A 19337-nucleotide genomic window follows, 5' to 3' on the forward strand; every position below is an offset into this window, starting at 1 on the left:
TTTGGCTTTGATGACTCAGGAACAATTTGGAGGTCTGATTGGACATTTCTTTTCAATTCAGCTCAGCTTCATCACTAGACATGATGCCTCCTCCCATGAAATGGAAGGGTTTGTCTAAATTGTTTAGTGAGAGGCACTGAATTCAGTAGGGAATTTCCCTATTGGCCCTTTCTGATGTTCCAGTTTCTGTTGAGAACTGTCACAGAGGTTGCACAAGCAAATAACAAATTTAGAAGCAACACAAAATACGTTAATGACTTGCTAGGCAAGGTTTTCAATAAGGACAAGGAGAAAGGTCCCCAAGATCAGCAATTAAAACAATTTACATGTGTACAGCCAATAATCAAACAACACAAAAGTCTTTTTTTTCAACAAATGATGGACATAACTACCACATAAAGTACTTTTTCACAATAAAGAACACAATCCTGACTGGCAAAGGCCCATCTACCTCTCCCAAGTCTTGACTGGCAAATGTTGATCCTTTTTTCCTGCAATGGGAAGAATAAAAACTCAGCCCCTCCTCTGGCCAGTCCTAAATATCAATATTGATTGTATGTTCTTGCCATGGGCATCAATGGCTACCCGAGCCTATATATTCATGGGATTTTTCAATGTCAAGAGAATCTGACCCACCTTAGGGAGTTGTCCTGTAGAGTTTTCAGTGAGCTTTCAAAATTAATCCATTGCCCACCCCACAGCTCACTTAGTGGGAATGGTCTTGTACTGACTCATCCACATTGTGAGGAGATGTTAGTGACAATTTTCTTTTCCCTAAATCTTTGTCTGGTCCCTTCACATCCTCATTGACAACTCCCAATCAGGGAGGGAGAAGCCATCTGTCACCTCTGTGGATATCCCCTTACCAAGGCACTCTCTCCAGAGCTGGCACCCTGGTCCTAAGAACCTTTCAAGGGGATTGATAAACCTCTCTCCCGGTTGTTCTCTAATTGCAGTCTGTCTCTTTATGTCTCCCATAGAGCTCTGCTCAGTCCTAGAACATCACCCCTTCCCTTTTGCACCAGCAGCCACCACGGCTTGGCCATCCAGTGCAAGTCCAGATGCTTTTGCAGGATCTCCACTCACATTGACATTCATCTGATGTCTCCCCTGGATAACTACAGTCTCATCTACGTCCTTCTTCACCATGTCCTGATAAGACTGAATCCCTTGCATCATTTCACTGGAAGTTATCCATTGAGATGTGGTTGTGTCTATTCTTTTAAAATGTTTTCTGTTTAAAAACTCACAGGTGGAATGTTGTGCTGTGCTCATGTGCTTGCTGACTTGAAGAAGCTGTGAATACTTACCGTTTGGTCAGGGCTTGACAGCTTCATCCCTTTTGTCCTTCATTCCATCAGTCTTAGACTCCCAAAGGAGCTGGCTATATTCCTTTCGTAATTCTGTCAGTTCAGTTTCACTACAAGAGTATCTCTTTAGCCACAACCTCCAGCACATCCTCATTGCTCCCATCTGTTGCAGAGGGGGTTCCTCTATTCCCCCCTTATTAGGGGGAGGTGAGAAATTAATTCGAGGTGGTATTAATTTTTTATAAAAATTATTTATTAAAATTAATATTTACAAACTCTTGCCACCCCCAACCACTGGATAATAAGTTCTAGTGCAAATTTATGAAAACAATTAGGATATGATATGTATATACACAGGGATTTGATTAATAATTGGAAATTATCATCAACTATAGACAGAGAGAGATTTCCCTCAGGCTTAATGCCTCTTAACAATTATACCATCTGCCCAGCAGGGGCTGAAAGCTGTGTCTGCTCTAAGGCAGAGATAACTTACTTTATAGAGTTATCAAAGCTTACTCAGATGTGTTGCTCTTAATTATTAATCACCCTCCCGGGATTGTGTCACAGCCTGTGCCCAGTGTTCGGGTCTTTGTGAGGCTGGAACCTTCCCAACTTGGGAGGAGAAATGACAAGTCTTCCCAGTCTCTGGGGTGAACAGGTTTTTCTAACCTTTTCTCCTGGTGTGAGGTGGTCTCTGCCTTGATGTTGCTGGTTTCTGGATGCTGCATGTCCAGGGATGGTCAGCTGGCAGGATTCCAGGAACAGGAGAAGGATTTGTCCATGCAGCTTCTGGCATGGTCTTCTGTACAGCTAGCAGGCTGTGCTCGTGGGTTTGCAGACAATCTGGAAGGTCTGCTGAGCTGATTCTCCAGGCTATAGCAGCAGGCATGCAGTGTGTGCCAGGCTGCTGGGAGACTAAGCTCCATGGATAAATCGAGGTAGCTCCAGGCTTAGGGGCTCTTGGCTCCCCATATATGTATCAGGTGCAGGTGTGAATGTGCTCTGCTTCCAAAGGTACTCAGACAGATTAACTGCACCTTGAGATCAATGCAAGAGGGCAGAGCCTCTGTGAGTATGTAAGTGAGGGCCAGATCCTATGTCTAGGCCTTGCAAGCAGGTCAGAGCTGCAATGTGGATCAGAGAGCTGGGTCTGAACACGTGGTGCACCTTTGCACCCCTCTTTATAGACTGTGGGCCGAGATTCATGGCTGATTTTGGCCATGTAAAGTGACCAATCAGGCTGGCAGTAAGCCAAATCTTACTTTAGTAGGCAGAAGCTCTTTGCCTGGACCCTCCCAAATATGGGGATCACCTGGACGGACCCCAGGGATACACGGACTGGATATGTGTGCGTTACACAACCTGTTTACTGCCATAGGTCCTGGCAGAAAAACATGTCCAGGCATGTAGAGGTATAGGGAGGCCTCTGTTTTGGGGCTGCAGCCCCTCCACCACACCATCATACTCTAATTCAGTTCTAATAAGTGGACGAAGCTACAGAATAATGCTATCTGTCTGCTTAGGTTGTGCCTCATCCATCTCAGTCCAAGAATGACAAGCCACTTCCTGAGTGGCTAAATCATGCTCTTTAGCTATAATAGTCAATCCACAGTCACTCTCAGGGCCCTCTCTTTTCAACTCAGATAGTTCTACTCCTAGTTCTCCTTCCCTAATAAAAGTACTGCATAGATGGCTCTGTAGGCTGTCTGTAGTCATTTCAGCCCACAGATGTTTTTCTTGCTCAGCCCCCAATTCTATTTTGGTTCACAGCCACTTCTCTCACTCAGCTCCCAATTCAGTTTTGGCTCCAAACAGTCTCTGTTGCTCAGCCTCCAATTCAGTTTCAGCTCGCAGCTGTTTTTCCCAGTCAGCTTCCAGTTTCATCTGCAAGTCCTCAACCAATTCCTGTAATACTCTTCTCTTTTCTTGCTTGTTTTGAGCTCCATCCCTCTATGTTTCTGTGCTGTCTTCAGCATTGCGCCTAAACCAGCAAAGGACACTGTCATCAACATTTCTAACAAGAGAGAGGAACTGAATTCAAGTTGAACAAGGGTAGTAACACTCAATTGCTAGTGAAATTTGTATTCTCAAGCCCCCACAGGGGAGCCAAAAATAAAACTGCCAAACGCCCTTTGTGGGACATGCGAACCAAAGTTACCAACCCCCCTCTGTGGGAATTGCAAGCCAAAACTGCAAAACCCAGTCCATGGGGCTGAAAATAAGACAAAAAGGTGCAGGAGGCTCTTTCCCCTCTCCTCTGGTATCGCTTTTTCAGGGAAAAACGTTACAGGCCCAGTTTGAACAGCTGCTTTACTATAACAATGGTATCCTGTCCATGACACCAATTAATGTCAGAACCCATCTATCCTGTACCAACCCTGGTCAGCAAGAAATGAGAGATCCTGATGAGGTTCAATAATTCCCTTGGAATAAATAAAAGCCAAGAAATGCCAAACAGATGATGAAGTGGGTTTATTATATTGGGCCAGAGCAGAGGGGAAAAGGGAAGGAAAAGTAGTGAGGAAAATGTATATTAAAGAGAAGGGATATCACCATTCCCTGGCTTGAAATCTTGGAATTGTCTCAAGTTCCAAGTTTCTTGGCAGCAGGCACATGCAATGCGAAGAGTGGTGGCAGGGAAGTGGGGCTGTGCCATGTGGCTTTTCTCCAGGACACAGGCAGTGGTGGAAATGGAGCAACACAGGTCTGACTGTACAGACTGCTTGCCATAAAGCCCTCTAGGCATGCAGGCAGCAGTGGGAGCAGAGCAGCATGAGGCCATGCAGCACAGGTAGCACATAGCAGAGGGAGGCAGGAGCAAGCCAGCATGGCTTCCTCCAGCCACCTGCTCCCCCATACTTCCCCAGAAGTCCTCCATTTTCCTCTTACCTGCCTCATAGCCAGCACAGGGGAGGGCAGCACCCCCAGAGCTGTTCAGAGTGCCACTGAACTCATACTATTTGAGACAACCCAAACACTCAGAGTCCCACAAGCTGCCATCAGAGTGCTATCAGGAAAACATTTATTTCTTACAGGGATGTGGTTCCAGCATGGGATGGGAAAACAACAAGCAGATCACAGTCGCTCACTTTGGAAAGTTTGTAGGTACATCATTCTTACATCTTCTTTACCATAAAAGAATAAAGTAGAAAAATAAGTAAAGAGCTGGAAGACTGCAAATCAAGTGAGAATGGAGCACCCATTCTGCACATAGGGCACATATACACAAGGGGTGCGTGTGGCAGAAGGATGACTGTAAATGCCTGGCTGTGTTGCTATTATCACCATTCACCAAGCAAAACAGAGCAAGCACATTTCAGACAACGGAGAGTTCAGCTTTTAGCTCTTCAATCAACCTCACATATTATTCTGCAATTTTGCAGTATGTTTCTGCTCTCACATATTTTTCTGATAAAAATAGGATAGGGTCTATAAATTTTAAGGCTCACACTAGTGTTCTGGATTTTGTGAGAGGAATTAATGAGGATGCTTTTCATAGAATCAACCAGGTTGGAAGAGACCTCTAAGATCATCCAGTCTTAGAATCTTGAAGATCCTAAATTTAAATTAGATGCTGGGGAAGCAGAGAATCTTTACGGTTATGTGTGCTTTAGGTATACCAGAAATAAAAGTCATAAATTAATTTTATAGATATTGAATACTGAAGATGAAGAAATAAAAGCATCAAGAAAATAATTTGTTTCCCTCAATGCTTATTCAGCTAATTTTCTTTTAAGATTATTCATTCACTAGCAGTATGATTACTGTTACTGTTAATTGGTTACTCAAACTATGTGGTAGTGATCATCACCATCCTCAAAACAAAAGTAGATGAGAAAATCTAGCTATACAGCTAAGGTTCCAGATGTCAAAATATTAAATTAACATATCTTATTTATTTAGTAGTCACTCTTTTGCATCCCTCAGGTGCCTCAGCTTTTCAGTAATAACACTGTTTGATACTGTGTTCTCTGTGAAGGACATCTAAGCAGGAATTACTCCAAATTTCACAAATATTATAGAGAAAATTTGGAAGGGATGTTCAAGTGTTTCAGTGGAATATTCTGGTTTACATGTGTCCTGGGCTTGGCTAGGAGAGGGTTAAGTTTGATTTGGGGGGTTTTGGTTGGGGTTTGGGTTTTTTTTGTTTGCATGGCTTGTTTTTTTTCCACAAGAATCTAGAAGAGGGTCACAGCCAAGACAGCAAGCTGAATCAGCCAGTGGAGCATTCGATACTGTACTGACATCATGTCCACTACATATGGGAAGGGCTAGCTTGGGTGGGTAACAGTTGCATTTAGCTGGTGGCCGTGACCCAGTGCAGCAGGGCAGGATCAGGCAGGATCATTGTCAGTGCTCCGTATTTTATCACTCACCTTATATAATACCTCATTAGTGCGTTGCACCTCTGTGCTGTTCTATTAAACTCTCCTTATCTCAGCTCTCAGGACTCTTGTCTTTTTCTCCCAGTTTTCCTTCCCATCCCGGGGTCATGGTAGGCAGCTGGGTGAGTAGCCATATAGGCTCTGGCTGCTGGATGGGGTGTGAACCACTGCAACTCCTCACAAAACTGTTTTCAACTAGTTTAAAATGTAAAAAAGTTCTGAATGTGAAAAGCATGAGGAAAGAAGGAAAAATACAAAAAAGAGAGGAGCTGAAATATCTCAGGAACATACTCTGATCTTTTGAGGTCACTTCCAGCCCCTGACATTCTGTGATTCTATGATATATTACTTGACAATAGTAGTATGTAGGAAGCATACACAATGTTCCACAATCACAGAAAAGACGGCACAAGATAAATGCCTCTAAATCCGTATATCATAGTCAATGTAGGCATTGCTTCTCGTTTTGACAAACATCACAAACTCAACTGCCACTATGACACTGAACTTCATTCAGAATAGATCTAATTTGAAGAAGAAAGGGATAGACAAAGGCATCCATGATTTTGATTTAAACCAAAGGGGTTGGATTGCTAATTTTGCGTGATTTAAACCACATATCAACAAAATCTAAAAAAAAAAAACAAAAAAAACCAAAAAAAAACCACCACTTTTGCAAATTTGCTGTTGCACAGCAAATCACAGAATCATAGAATCAGTCAGGGTTGGAAGGGACCACAAGGATTGTTTAGTTCCAACCCCCCTGCCATGGGCAGAGACACCCTACCCTAGATCAGCTAACCTTCTGAAATTTTGTGTTGCCCATATCACTGGAAAGACAGAAATACTGGAATATTTTCAAGTGGGAGAAACAACTCAAAACGTATTACAAGACAGAGATCTGTGTAGCTTTATAAGACTACTGTTGTTTTTTACACAGTAGTTATCTAATGAAAATATTGATCATTCAAAAAGAAGTAAGAATTATGGAACCACAGAATTCTTTGAGTTTGAAGGGGCCTTTGCAGATTGTCTAGTCCAACTTCACTGTAGTAAAGAGGAACACCTTTAACTAGATCAGGGTGTTCCAGTCCAATCCGACCTGACCTGGAATTTTGCCAACTGTGGGAAATCCATCACATCTTCAAGTAAACTGTGTCAATGTTTCATCACCCTTATTACAAAGAATTCTTCCTACTATGTCAAAAGTAGTCAAGGCCATGATTAGAAGAAGATCAAAAGGCATTAGAAATGTCCTGGTTTGAGACTAATTTGAATATTTTAATGAGAAAAAATAGATTATAGGTTTGCTGAGATGTGTAAAATCAAGGACACAAACATAGATAAGGCAGCCTGTCTGTCAGAGTCTGTGGGTGTCTGTGTTTTCTTCCTAGGCTTCTGCTGTTCTGCTTGGATCTGCATAACCCAACTAATCATTCTGCTTCTGATCCCCCTTGCCAATCCTCCCAACTTACCTTGCATGTATGGCAGACTCTGGGATAAGGTAGAGTGGTGGAAAGAAGGTGGAAGGGCATTTGGGAGCCCCTCCTGGGGACTCTGCTTTCTGGGAGTGTTGTTGTGTTTCTGTACTACTTTTAACTTGCATATTTCTGTACTTAACTGTAAATATTTGTAATATATTGTAAATATCTGCTTGTATGTTGTGCAAAGCTGTGAATATAAAGCTTCATTCCTTAACTGCCAGCCAGCTGAGTCTGGTCTGGGTAAATTCATTGTGGGGGTGGACAGGTAACTCCAAGAAACTAGGTTAAAAATAGCATGGTCCACAGCACCATATTGTCCTTAAAAAATTTTGCTGCATTACTCATGACATGAAATCATGACTTGCTGATTCGGTAATAAACCTGTGGTGTAGGTAGGTACATGTGATCCCTTGAGTGTCAAAAAAACTACACATAAAGATAGGCCATTTTCCAAGGCAACATAAAATCACAAGTTAGTAAATATAAAGACCTGAAAATTATACAGAAATTGACCCTACTCTGAAAACTACAGAAGTGCATCTACGCAACATGAAGTTTAAAGAGCATCAAAGGATGTTTCACAGAATCATAGAATCACAAAATCAGCCAGGGTTGGAATGGACCACAAGAATTAACCAGTTCCAACCGCTCTGCCATGGGCAGGGGCACCCTACCCTAGAACAGGCTAGGCAGAGTGTCATCCAGCCTGGCCTTAGACACCTCCAGGGACAGAACCTCAACCACCTCCCTGGGCAACCCATTCCAGGCTCTCACCACTCTCGTGCCGAACAACTTCGTCTTCATGGCCAGTCTGAAACATTTGTTTACTAGAAGATCACCTTAGAGAAGAAAATAATTATTTCAATATGATTCTTGCATTATTTAAGTGTACAATACCTGTTACACTTACCCCTCATAGCACTTTATATTGCTGGAGTTACCAGAGGGAAATTCAGAAACAATACTAGAGTAAAAGTATTATATGAAGTCCAGGATAATTGTGAGAAACATCAATAAAATAAATTTTTGAGTGCAAGCCAATATTCTGACAGTACTCATAACAGGTACTCAGCTAATGTTAAACAGAAACACAACATTCTGTGAGGGTCTGTCTTTTATTTCTGACAGTTTTTCTGTTTGTTCGGATAGTCTAGTATGAACATTTACTATTTAATTATAGTAATTGCAAGTGCTATAGAGCCCTGAAATAGTACAGCTCAAAGACACAGAAGTCTAAAGTGATCAATCATCCAGAATTATCTATAGCAAGGCTGGTAGACATTTAAAATACGGGGGGGGAGGGGGGAGGAAGGTCAATTGACATGCAGTTTTTAAGCAAATAATTCTTTGCATTCATATAAAGCAGAGAGAACCCAGACTTAAGTACTGTATCAATTATATGAATATTGCTACTTTAAAATCTAAAATCATAGAATCACAGAATCAGTCAGGGTTGGAAGGGACCACTAGGATCAGCCAGTTCCAACCCCCCTGCCATGGCCAAGGACACCCTACCCTAGAGAAGCCTGGCCACAGCCTCATCCAGCCTGGCCTGAAACATCTCCAGCCATGGGGCCTCAACCACCTCCCTGGGCAACCCATTCCAGGCTCTCACCACTCTCATGCTCAACAACTTCCTTCTCACCTCCAGGCTGAATCTCCCCACCTCCAGCTCTGTTCCATTCTCCCTAGTCCTGTTACTCCCTGACAGCCTAAAAAGTCACTCCTCAGGTTTTTTGTAGCAGCTCTTTCAGACTGTCCTCATCGCAGAGCTGCTGCAGCCCTCTGAGCATCTCTGTGGTCCTTCTCTGGGCACACTCCAGCATGTCCACATCCATCCTGTAATAGGGGCTCCAGAACTGGATTCAGTAGTCCAGGTGCAGTTTCACCAGAGTGGAGGAGAGGGGGAGAATCACCTCCCTCTCCCTGCTGGCCACACTGCTCCTGCTGCAGCCTAACAGCTGAATATTTCTGGGCAAATAGAGTGTAAATTTAAGTGAGAAGAGTCAAAGAGGTGATCTGGTATATTCAGAGAAGCTCTCTATAGATTCTCAATGTACTAGAGAAGAAAGAAAAAACTAAGTGGCATTTATAACATTCATAAAGCAGCAACTTCTTAACCATTATTTCTTTAGGTGTTTATATGCATGTTATCTGTCTGCCAACCACTAATGTCTGAGCATAAAGTCATTCAAACTCATCTAAATGGAAAAAAGCAGAAAGATAATGAAAGTACTTAAGGCATATGGCACTGTAATGGAGGTCCTCAAGCCACACAGAGATGAGTACGTTTTCTAGAGAAAAGTGAGATATGAATATTTCAGCATCCACAGGAATAAAGTAGCATGGACTGAGCCATGCTCCTGCCTTGATATCTGGTTCACATATGTGGTATTCACATGACTCCACATATCCTCAAGAACATGGGAGAGATTTGACCCACAGTAATACTCATTTCTTCTTCCCAAACTCCTCAGCGAGACTTCTGAGGGAAGTAGACATCACCATTGTTTTCCTTTCACAGCCTATAATGTACTTTTTCTCACCAAAACATTCTACCCTCCTTCAAACTAGCACACCCATACAAAATCAGATACTACTAGGAGAGGTGGAAGAGGTGTGTAAAAATAAACTTAAATATGCCCATTCTTTCCTTCAAACTCAAGAGTAAGCTGCTTAAGATATATCATCTAGACAGCTTAGCAAACTGAAATATTTACCATTAACACAAGGAATTAATTCTACATATCAGTGACAAGGTCAGAGTTAGGTCAAGAATGAACCATTACTCAAAAAAATGCTCAGTTGATGTCTTTGGTATTTTTTTGTTTGGTCTTCTTATTTCTATTTTTTTTTAACAAGTATTTTTTTTTAACAAGGTTGTATGACAAAGTCGTCAGTGACTGTAGGTTTTAAAATAAGCCTTAACAAAGCAAAACCAATTTATTATGTTTCTGACATTATTTCATGTGGGAAAAACTATAATTAGCTGTACCAAATTATCACCTGTCTCAGGATACTAATTTCAGCTGTTGTCAAGTGCTTGTCTCAGTTGGTCTTCCATTCCTACATTCTGTGAGTGACAGTTTTTAAATTAATAGCAACTTTATGTCACACAGTAAAGACAGATGGAAAAATAAAAACTCACAAACAGGTTGCTATCTGAAGATCTTGACTACATTGTTATTTAAGAGAAGAGCAGCTTGCACATCCTAACGGCCTCACAAAATATGCTGTTTCTCACTCCTCTAGAGTGAGCAGCCATAACGCTGAGCTTAAAGCAAGACACTGAGTCTTTCACATATTGCTTTTTGTATAGCCCCCTGACATAATTGTTTTGCCCATTTTTACTGTGAAGTTGCTGAAGAATGAAAATTCTTTTTACAACATAAGATTTTTAAACGAACAATTTTTTTTTGCTCTAGTTTGATATCTCCAGCCTCTGATGGTGGGTTCATGATAACTGTTTCAAGGGGCTACATTTTAGTACTGAGTGCTGAAATCTAATGCTATACTTCCAACTTGAGTTAATTTTGAATGGAGAGCTTTTTCCCTTATATTTCTCTGGTGTGATGATGATGTGCTTGGAATTCATAGAATCATAGAATCATAGAATCAATCAGTTTGGAAGAGACCTCCAAGATCATCCACTCCAACCTAGCACCCAGCCCTAGCCAGTCAACCAGACCATGGCACTAAATGCCTCATCCAGGCTTTTCTTCAACACCTCAAGGGACAGTGACTCCACCACTTCCCTGGGCAGCCCATTCCAATGCCAATCACTCTCTCTGGGAAGAACTTCCTCCTAACATCCAGCCTAGACTTCCCCCAGCACAACTTGAGACTGTGTCCCCTTGTTCTATTGGTGCTTGCCTGGGAGAAGAGGCCACCCCCCACCTGGCTACATCCTCCCTTCATGTAGTTGTAGAGAGCAATGAGGTTACCCCTGAACCTCCTCTTCTCTAGGCTAAGCTACCCCAGCTCTCTCAGCCTCTCCTCATAGGGTTTATGTTCCAGGCCCCTCACCAGCTTTGTTGCCCTTCTCTAGACACACTCCAGCACCTCAACATTTCTCTTGAACTGAGGAGCCCAGAACTGGACACAGCACTCAAGGTGTGGCCTGACCAGTGTTGAGTACAGGGGAAGAATAACCTGCCTTGTCCTACTGGCCACACTATTCCTGATGCAGGCCAGGATGCTATTGGCTCTCTTGGCCACCTGGGCACACTGCTGCCTCATCATGTGTCCTTTAAAACAAAATAACTCAAGATTTTGCGGCTCTTATGTAAGATTTTAATCAACAGGCATCTTTTGTCCAATGAACATAAGCCAGGATTGGACTGGAATAAGACAACTTCTACTTAAGTCCAGTGAAGAACTTGCAACAATTGCATTAAAAGATATTTAAGGCAGTGAGTTAACAATGTAATGTAAAATAAAATAAATGAGAAGACAAAGCAAATTGAATGAAAATAAATAGGAATTTTTCTTAGGTCTTTACACAAAAACACCCATGGATTGCATTAATTTGAAGTAACTTCTTTCAGAGATGATTTTTGTCCTTCAGGACAGGAATGTGGGATGAAGAGGTGCTAAATTAAATATCTGATGTGACTAAACTGCCTTCTGAAAAACAACACTTCAGCAACTGAAAGGTTAAGAATTTTATTCCCATTTAATCTCATCCCCAGTGTGGGTAGTTGCACTTTGCACTGAAACAATGAAATATACTTTACCCAGCACTTATTAAGAAAATGTCTTGACAAAATACACAGCATTTATTCTGTTGTGATAAGAAGATGAAGCCTGCAAACCTAGCCAGAAAGACAGTTTGGAGTTATATCATGGCTGCAGTCCTTATGGCAGAAAAAAAGAGTGGATGGCAAAATACTTTCAATGAACGAATTTTGACCCTACCCCTTCCATGTACCACTTTTTCCACTATGCAGAGGAATCTCCACATGAACACCAATTTTTGTTTTATCTCCTCCTTGACACAAATGTATAGGGAGTGCCACAACTATGGAGAATAAAGAATATTGATTGTGCAAATGATTTTATGGACAATATCAATATGGGTCACATACAGTGTTGTGCTAACAGAAGTTTAACCAGTGGGTGGAAGAATTCAATCTTTCCCATCTGTTTGGTATGCATGTGTCAGCATCTGGCATATTCTGCACAGTTCTACATTCTCCAGCAAGTATATTTACTTACTGGACAGAGTCCAGCCTGCTGTAGCAAGAGAAGCTGAGAGAACTGGGTCTTTAGCTTGTAGATGACATGTCTAAAGGGCACTTTTTTTGGTCTCTGGAACTACCCAATGGAATGAGGTAAAGACACAAGCACCTCCTGAAGATGCACATTGGAAGGCTGGGGTGTAATAGACAGAAACTGCAAAACAAACAAACAAAAAATTGATTAGTTATTGCAAGTGAAATTACCACTAATCTGTACTGGTATGGCAGAAATCCTGCCAGGCTATTTTAACCCTTGCTCTCCTCCTTCTGTTGCAGGGAATACCCAGGAATTTGAGTCTGATGAGCAAAGTCTTGAGTGCTAGGGGTTTAGCACCATGAGTCAGCTGTCTTGTGCTGCCCTCAACTTACCTGTGAGGTCAAAGAAGGAATGAAGCTTTGAATTCATTGGCCAGAACAATGGTGATAGTGCCTATTGGCCAGTTTGACTCCCAAAATGTAGTATTTAAAGCGGAATGATTTAGAAACACTGCCTTTCTGCACCCGACTTTGTCTGCCTGGAGCCTTCCTTCCTCTCCTCATTTGTGGCTCATTAAAGTCGGCCACGTGTATGCATCTCACACTCACCACCTTAGCAACATCTCTCCCCTCTGTCTGGAATATTTTATATACTACCCTAGGATCATTATCATGAGTCTGAAAGCGCCGTGAGTACATCTGCTGGAGTAAATGCCAAGACTCCGTAAGCATAGTTAGAATTTTCCTGGTTTTGCATTACTGTTTTCCAAGTTCTGATATGTTTAAACTGTTTCATTCCATGCAATTGCTTCCTGTCAAATGAAAATCCAAAGAATCTCAGGGAATTTCCAGATTTTTTAATATTAATACTAAAATTGATATTTGTACATAAATTAATATTCATAACGATTATTTCTGCTACATAATCTCAGTGAGACTAATCAAACACTGAAGCAGGAACTAAAAGAGGCTGTGAAATCTTAGTCCGAGGAGATACTCAAACTTGACTTGGCAAAGCCCAAAGCATCTAAATATAGTGAGCCCTGACATGGGAAGGATTAGAATTAGATGACTTATGGACAGTCTTTACAATAAGATTCATTTTAATATTTTACTGTATGAATAAATGTGAAATATATATGCTGCATAGGAGTAACCAGCAAACAAAAGAGGCTTTATCAATCAATTTAATCACACATAATTATTTGCTCAGCTGTGTAACAACCTCCCAGTTTAATCTCACCCTAAATATATTTCAATTTGTGATTTCTAAATCAAATCAAAACTCTGAATCTTCTCAGTCTTGCCCCATATAATGTTACTGTGCTACTATTATCAAACAGACTGACAAAGCCTGTAAGTTCACATGGGATTTAAATATGCAATGAGTTATGATCTCATCAGAAAACATACATACAACCTAGGAATAAAGATGTATTAATCAATTTAGAAATCAAGATCTGGTTCACTTGTCTTGTGCCTTCTAAACACCATGAGTTCCCACTGTGAATTGTGTGAATCTAAACTTAACAAAGCTGTCTTCTTAACAAATAGATACACGTCTTTTCCAGTTTCATGCCTCTGGTGCTGAGATTCAGATATATAATTAATAATAAATATGCTACCACTGTAGGCCTGTGAAAGAGAATGCTGTTTTCTTGTTTGATTTCCCAGTTATAAGGATAGGGTTCTTTTCATTTTAGTTTTCCTGGCAATCCAGCAGACTGTCTTCCTCCTAAACTTCACATTTTATATCTACCACTATCCATCTATTTCTACCATAATTATTTCCCAGACTTCTATGAATTACTTGTACAGAAGGAACATCAAGCTATTTTATGAAGAACCACTTTGCTGGTTGTTGACACAAAACATTTGTGACAATTTGTTAGAAAATCACAGAGTTCACACAGAAATCTGTCAAAATAGTCACCAACAAGGATGGAAAAGAGAAAAGGAAAAAAAAAAAAAAAAAAAAACAACAACAACAACAAAGCAGAAATAAACCCCTACATTCTTTATCTTTCATGCAGTTCAAGGGGCAGGAAATGCTTTCTAGTTTGTAAGTCAAAGGTTATTGTCATGACCCAACCTCCAAGGAAGGGTTCACAGGAGGCTCTTCAGTGATATCTAAAGCTGGCTGCTCAGTAGCAGACTGCAAGTGAAAGAGTGCAATGTCTCAATTTCCTTGAGAATGGTCTCTGTGTTATTTAATCCAGTATAATTGAATGCATTGTGTGCTAGTTTGAAGCTAGCTGGAATATTTTGATGGGAAGAATTAGATTAAAGGCTGTGAAAAGGAAATAATGGTGATCTCTACTGCACTCATAGGCATACTGGGATGTATAAAAACAAGAACATAAACATAGATAACACAGTTGCTGTGTGTCTCTGGATGTCTGCACTTTTCTCCCTAACTTGCTGTCTGTGTAAGTAATCCTGCTTCCTAACCCCCCTGGCCAACCCTCCCAACTCACCTTGAATGTAAGGCAAAGTCTGGGATAAGGCAGAGGGGTGGGAAGGAGGTGGAAAGGTGGTTGGGAGCCCATCCTGGGGACTCAGGTTTCTGGGAGGGCTGTTGTGTTTCTGTGTTACTTTTTAACTTGTCTATTTCTGTCTATAGCTGTAGATATTGTAAATGTCTGCTTGTGTATTGTGCTAAATATAAAGCTTCATTCTTTAATTTCCAGCTCAGCTGAGTCTAGTTCAGGTGGGGGGAGTGGGTGACACCCAAACCAGACAAAGCAAAGGCAGGACCATCCCACATTGTAAAGCAGCAGGTTTTCACAAGTTTCAATAATGGAAGTTCTCATCAGAGCAACTCCAGGCCAATTTGAGTGCTGCTGAATTAATTCTTGTCTGGCAAATCCATTCTGAGAAATGTACTCTCTTTACAAAGGGCCTTGTGTTCCCTGGAAATAGTGATGCTGTGTAATGTTTTTTCCAGCACTTCGACATGAGAAGTATAAGTTCAGTGGCATTGCCTATAAAATGAACAGTGGTGTGGTTGCATGCATCGTCAGAATGTCTCCATCCTTTAAAGGATAACACAAACATGTGCTCATCTCTCAGATAAGCATCCTTATTGATTGTACAAGTCATGCCTCAGGTGGATCCCCTGGACCAGTCTGGAAGGTGATGGTTTTGTTACAGGAAACTAAATTATTTTCTGTCCTTTCCTTAAGAGGACCATCTCTAAGGAACTCTAATGCACCATACAAAGACCATCACCGTGTGAATTTGGAATTGTTCCCAGAGTTTCCTCCATGAGAGCTGTGTAGATGAATACACCAGGACAGAGTAAGCCTCTGTGTGTGTGTGTGTGTGTGTGTGTGTTCAGCTTTGGAATAGGGCAGTACAAAGGGTGAAACATGGGGTTAGAAGAGTTGTCACAACAAGACACACTAGCATTTTTGGCTGCTTCAGTCCTGATTGTGTCTCAGGACTGAAGCAGCCTGAGACCCACAAATAGATCAAAAGCTTGTCATGTGAACTTACAGGTTCAGTTAAAATAATCTTGGTAACTGTTCTTACTGATTTTAGAGGAGAATACCATTCATCTGTGACTCCATCTAAGACTGGTTTTCAGACAAACCAGTTCTCTGAGCAGGTTTTGAGTTGCTCTTTATCCCTAGGCCTAACCTGAACAACCCATTCCCAGGAAAGCACCCTTGTTGATGACTATTTTGATAGATTTCTGTATGAATTCTGTCAGACAAATTTTCTTTTCTAACAGATTGTCACTGTCAACAATCAAAAAACCCGTTTTGTTCTGTAATTGAGAGTACAACAACACATCCTGCTGAACATATTCCGTTACAAATTCATAGGAGTCACAAAGAATGGTATTCCTTTCACAGCAGAGTGAAGAATAGCAGTACAAATTACTTGATTTGTTTGATTCCAGTTCCCAGTAAAACCTTGAATGAGATCCCACATTAGATTGGAAGTCTCTGAAGAGTGTCCAACAATCACACAATTCCAGAACCATTCAGGCTGGAAAAGACTTTTAAGATAATGGAATCCAAGCAGCTACCCAAAAAAAGCCCAGCCTGCTGCTAACCATGCCCTCAGCACAACCTCTGCATGCCAAGCCATACTCCCCCAAAGGGAGAGAGGATAATTCTCCAAAGCATGTCCCCTGTGTACAGTTATAAGGCATCTGGGAGGCTTCATCCCAGGGGTTTCAAGCTCCCAGGAGGACTATATGCTGTATGGGAGTGGGTTGTTCTGACACCAGTGTTCAATCGTGCATCAATTCCAAACAACTATTTTTTTGTTCACTCTCTAATATGTGACCCCCAAAAGGGCTTCTTAATTTGATTTAGATCCCTTCTTTCCATCATATCTAGTCCACCAGTCCAAATGCTGTCTCTTTGAGTTAATAACCAGGGCTCTTGACTACTGTCAATAGTGAAGAATGCCCCTGGCCCCCAGTTTCCTCTCACTTCATCTTCATTGAGTAGGATATAGGTTTACAAACTTCACTGGACTGGAAGGCACCTTCAAAGGTCATCTTGTCAAATCACCCTGAAGTGATCTAGATCAGACTGCCGAGGGTCACACCAAGTCTGATCTTGACTGTCCCAGAGACGAGGCCTCAACCACATCCCTAGGTGATCTCTTCCAGCATTTCACCACTCTTCTTGTAAAGAACTTCCTCCCTATGTCCAACTTAAATCTACTTTGCCCCAGTTTAAAACCATTGCCTCTCATCCTATTGCTACAAGACCTTCTAAACAGTCCTTCCCCCACCTACCTGGATGTCCCCATCACATACTGAAATACTCTATAAAGTCTCCCCAGAGCTCTGTTTTCTTCAGGCTAGAGAGCCCAAATTCCTTCAGTACTTACAAGAAAAATTATCTAGCCCTCTGATCATCTTTGTTGCTCTTCTGTGCATCAGCTCTGTCCTGGAGTCCTGTACCCCTAAATTCCTCTCCTGCCCGGACTTCGGGGGAAAAGGGGAAAAGCCGCTTGGTTTCCCCCCCCCCTCGCCTGCCCTGCAGCCGTGAAGGGGGCGGGGACTGCCCCGTGAGTTCCCACGCTGGAGCCAGGCTGGGATTGGCCGTGCGCTTTCGCGCCTAAGGTGTGGTAACTCTGCCCTTTGTCTAGAGAAGGTTATAAATATTGGGGGTCTTCCTGCCTTTGGGGTTCCCACTTTGGATTTTGCCTGTGCCTGGACGTATGTCTCTGCCTGAGCTCGCTCACTCTCCTGTGCCTGGACTGCAGAGAGATCAAGGATTCGCTTTCCTGTTAGGCACACCTTTGTCTGCCTAACGACCCTTAACGACCCTTAACGACTCCTGCAGCCACTGGAGGAGGAAGACAGACCGCACGAGCCAGCCTGAGTGAGTTATTTGGCTTAGCTTAATTTAGTAAGAAACCGCTATTAATTGATAGCTGACGCCTTTTCCAAAATCTGACTTCAAAAATATAGTCAGATTATTAATGGTATCCTCGTAGATTAATTCTCATATAACTGAACCTGTTTATCAAACAAAATTAATCTTTGTATATATAGTTGTGGGGGCGGGTTTTTGTAAAAATAAAAAATATCTATTTTTGATAAATTTTCGATTCAGCCACGAATTAATCCTGCTCTCTGCAACATTATGGCGCAGTGTACACAGGGTAGTTCAATCATAGAATTTCTACAAGAAAAGGGATGCCTAATCACAGGACTTGATTTAATTTGGGCTCAGCAAAATTGTAAAAATCCGGAGAAAATCCTGGAGAAATTAGCTGAGCGCTCAGACCCTGTGATTACAGAGTCTCCAATGGAGCATTTCTCTGTTGTTCTGGGGTCAGTCGTGACCCAGACTCTGGCCGAATTTGAAAATTATGAAAAAAGAATTCAGGCCTTGGAAAAGGATTTATTAGCAGAAAAAGCTAAGAGCCAAAGTATCTGGGAAAGCATACTGGCGCAGACAAAGAGCCTGACCGTGGCACTGACTGCCCAGATGAAAGAAAGGCTTGTAACACCTGCAGACACTACCTCTTCGGTCTCCGTGTCTGAATTTGAATGGAGTGATTCACGGGAATCGGGGAGAAAGGCAGAGAATGCCCCGAGGGGCTCTTCGGGGGAGAGGAGTTCCCCAAAACCAGGCACAAAAGACTCTGCTAGAGACTCAGAGAATTCCTCTGCACATGCCTCTGTGCGGCAGAAAGCCTCAAAGCCACGCAGAAAGCACAGGGCCTGACCGGACTCCCCCGTGGCTAGCAGCGAAGAGAGCTCCGGTGAGGAGGGCGCCATGGTGCAGAAGCATGTGCTGCCTGTAATAAGGACTCAGTCCGTGAAGGGCAGGAAAGGCGGTGCAGGGACCACCGTGATCAAAAAGCAGTTCACAGACGCACAGCTCAGTGACTTACAAGTCAAATATGCGAGAGATCCTGGGGACTCAGTCGCTGACTATGTGTATCGAGTGTCCCGAGCCGGTGGGGACCGGGTCCTTCTAGACTCGCAGGAAGCGGCTGGAGACTGGGGGGGATGATGTGTTCCTGACACGTGAACCCGAGGGGACACACAGCCTCACCGCCCAGATAGCCTACTGGGCAAGCAGTGTCCATCCAGCCTACCGGGGGGAGCCGACGGAACTAAAGGTCACCAGCTCCTCTGAGCTCATCACTGCTCTCCGCAGACTTGCCTGTGTCCAGGCTATCTATGATAAGGGACATTACAATTGCCCGTTTTATGCCCCTGTGGACCCGGAGAGACTGCACCCTATTCTGAAGGGTTTGTCAGCAACTCTGCAAATCCAACTAATGAAGAATGTTGAGAAAATTGAACGTGTGATTGCAAAGAATTCAGAGGACGATGCTACAGAGCATGTAATGACTTGGGCTGAACTGTTAACTGACTTGAATCCCACGGGCTGCAGTTTGGGTTTGGGTCTCCTGAAGGAAAAGGGGCTGGGGAGAGACAGTCTCGTGCTTCTC

Source organism: Pogoniulus pusillus, chromosome Z (genome assembly GCF_015220805.1).
Source record: "Pogoniulus pusillus isolate bPogPus1 chromosome Z, bPogPus1.pri, whole genome shotgun sequence".
NCBI classification, from domain to species: Eukaryota; Metazoa; Chordata; class Aves; order Piciformes; family Lybiidae; genus Pogoniulus; species Pogoniulus pusillus.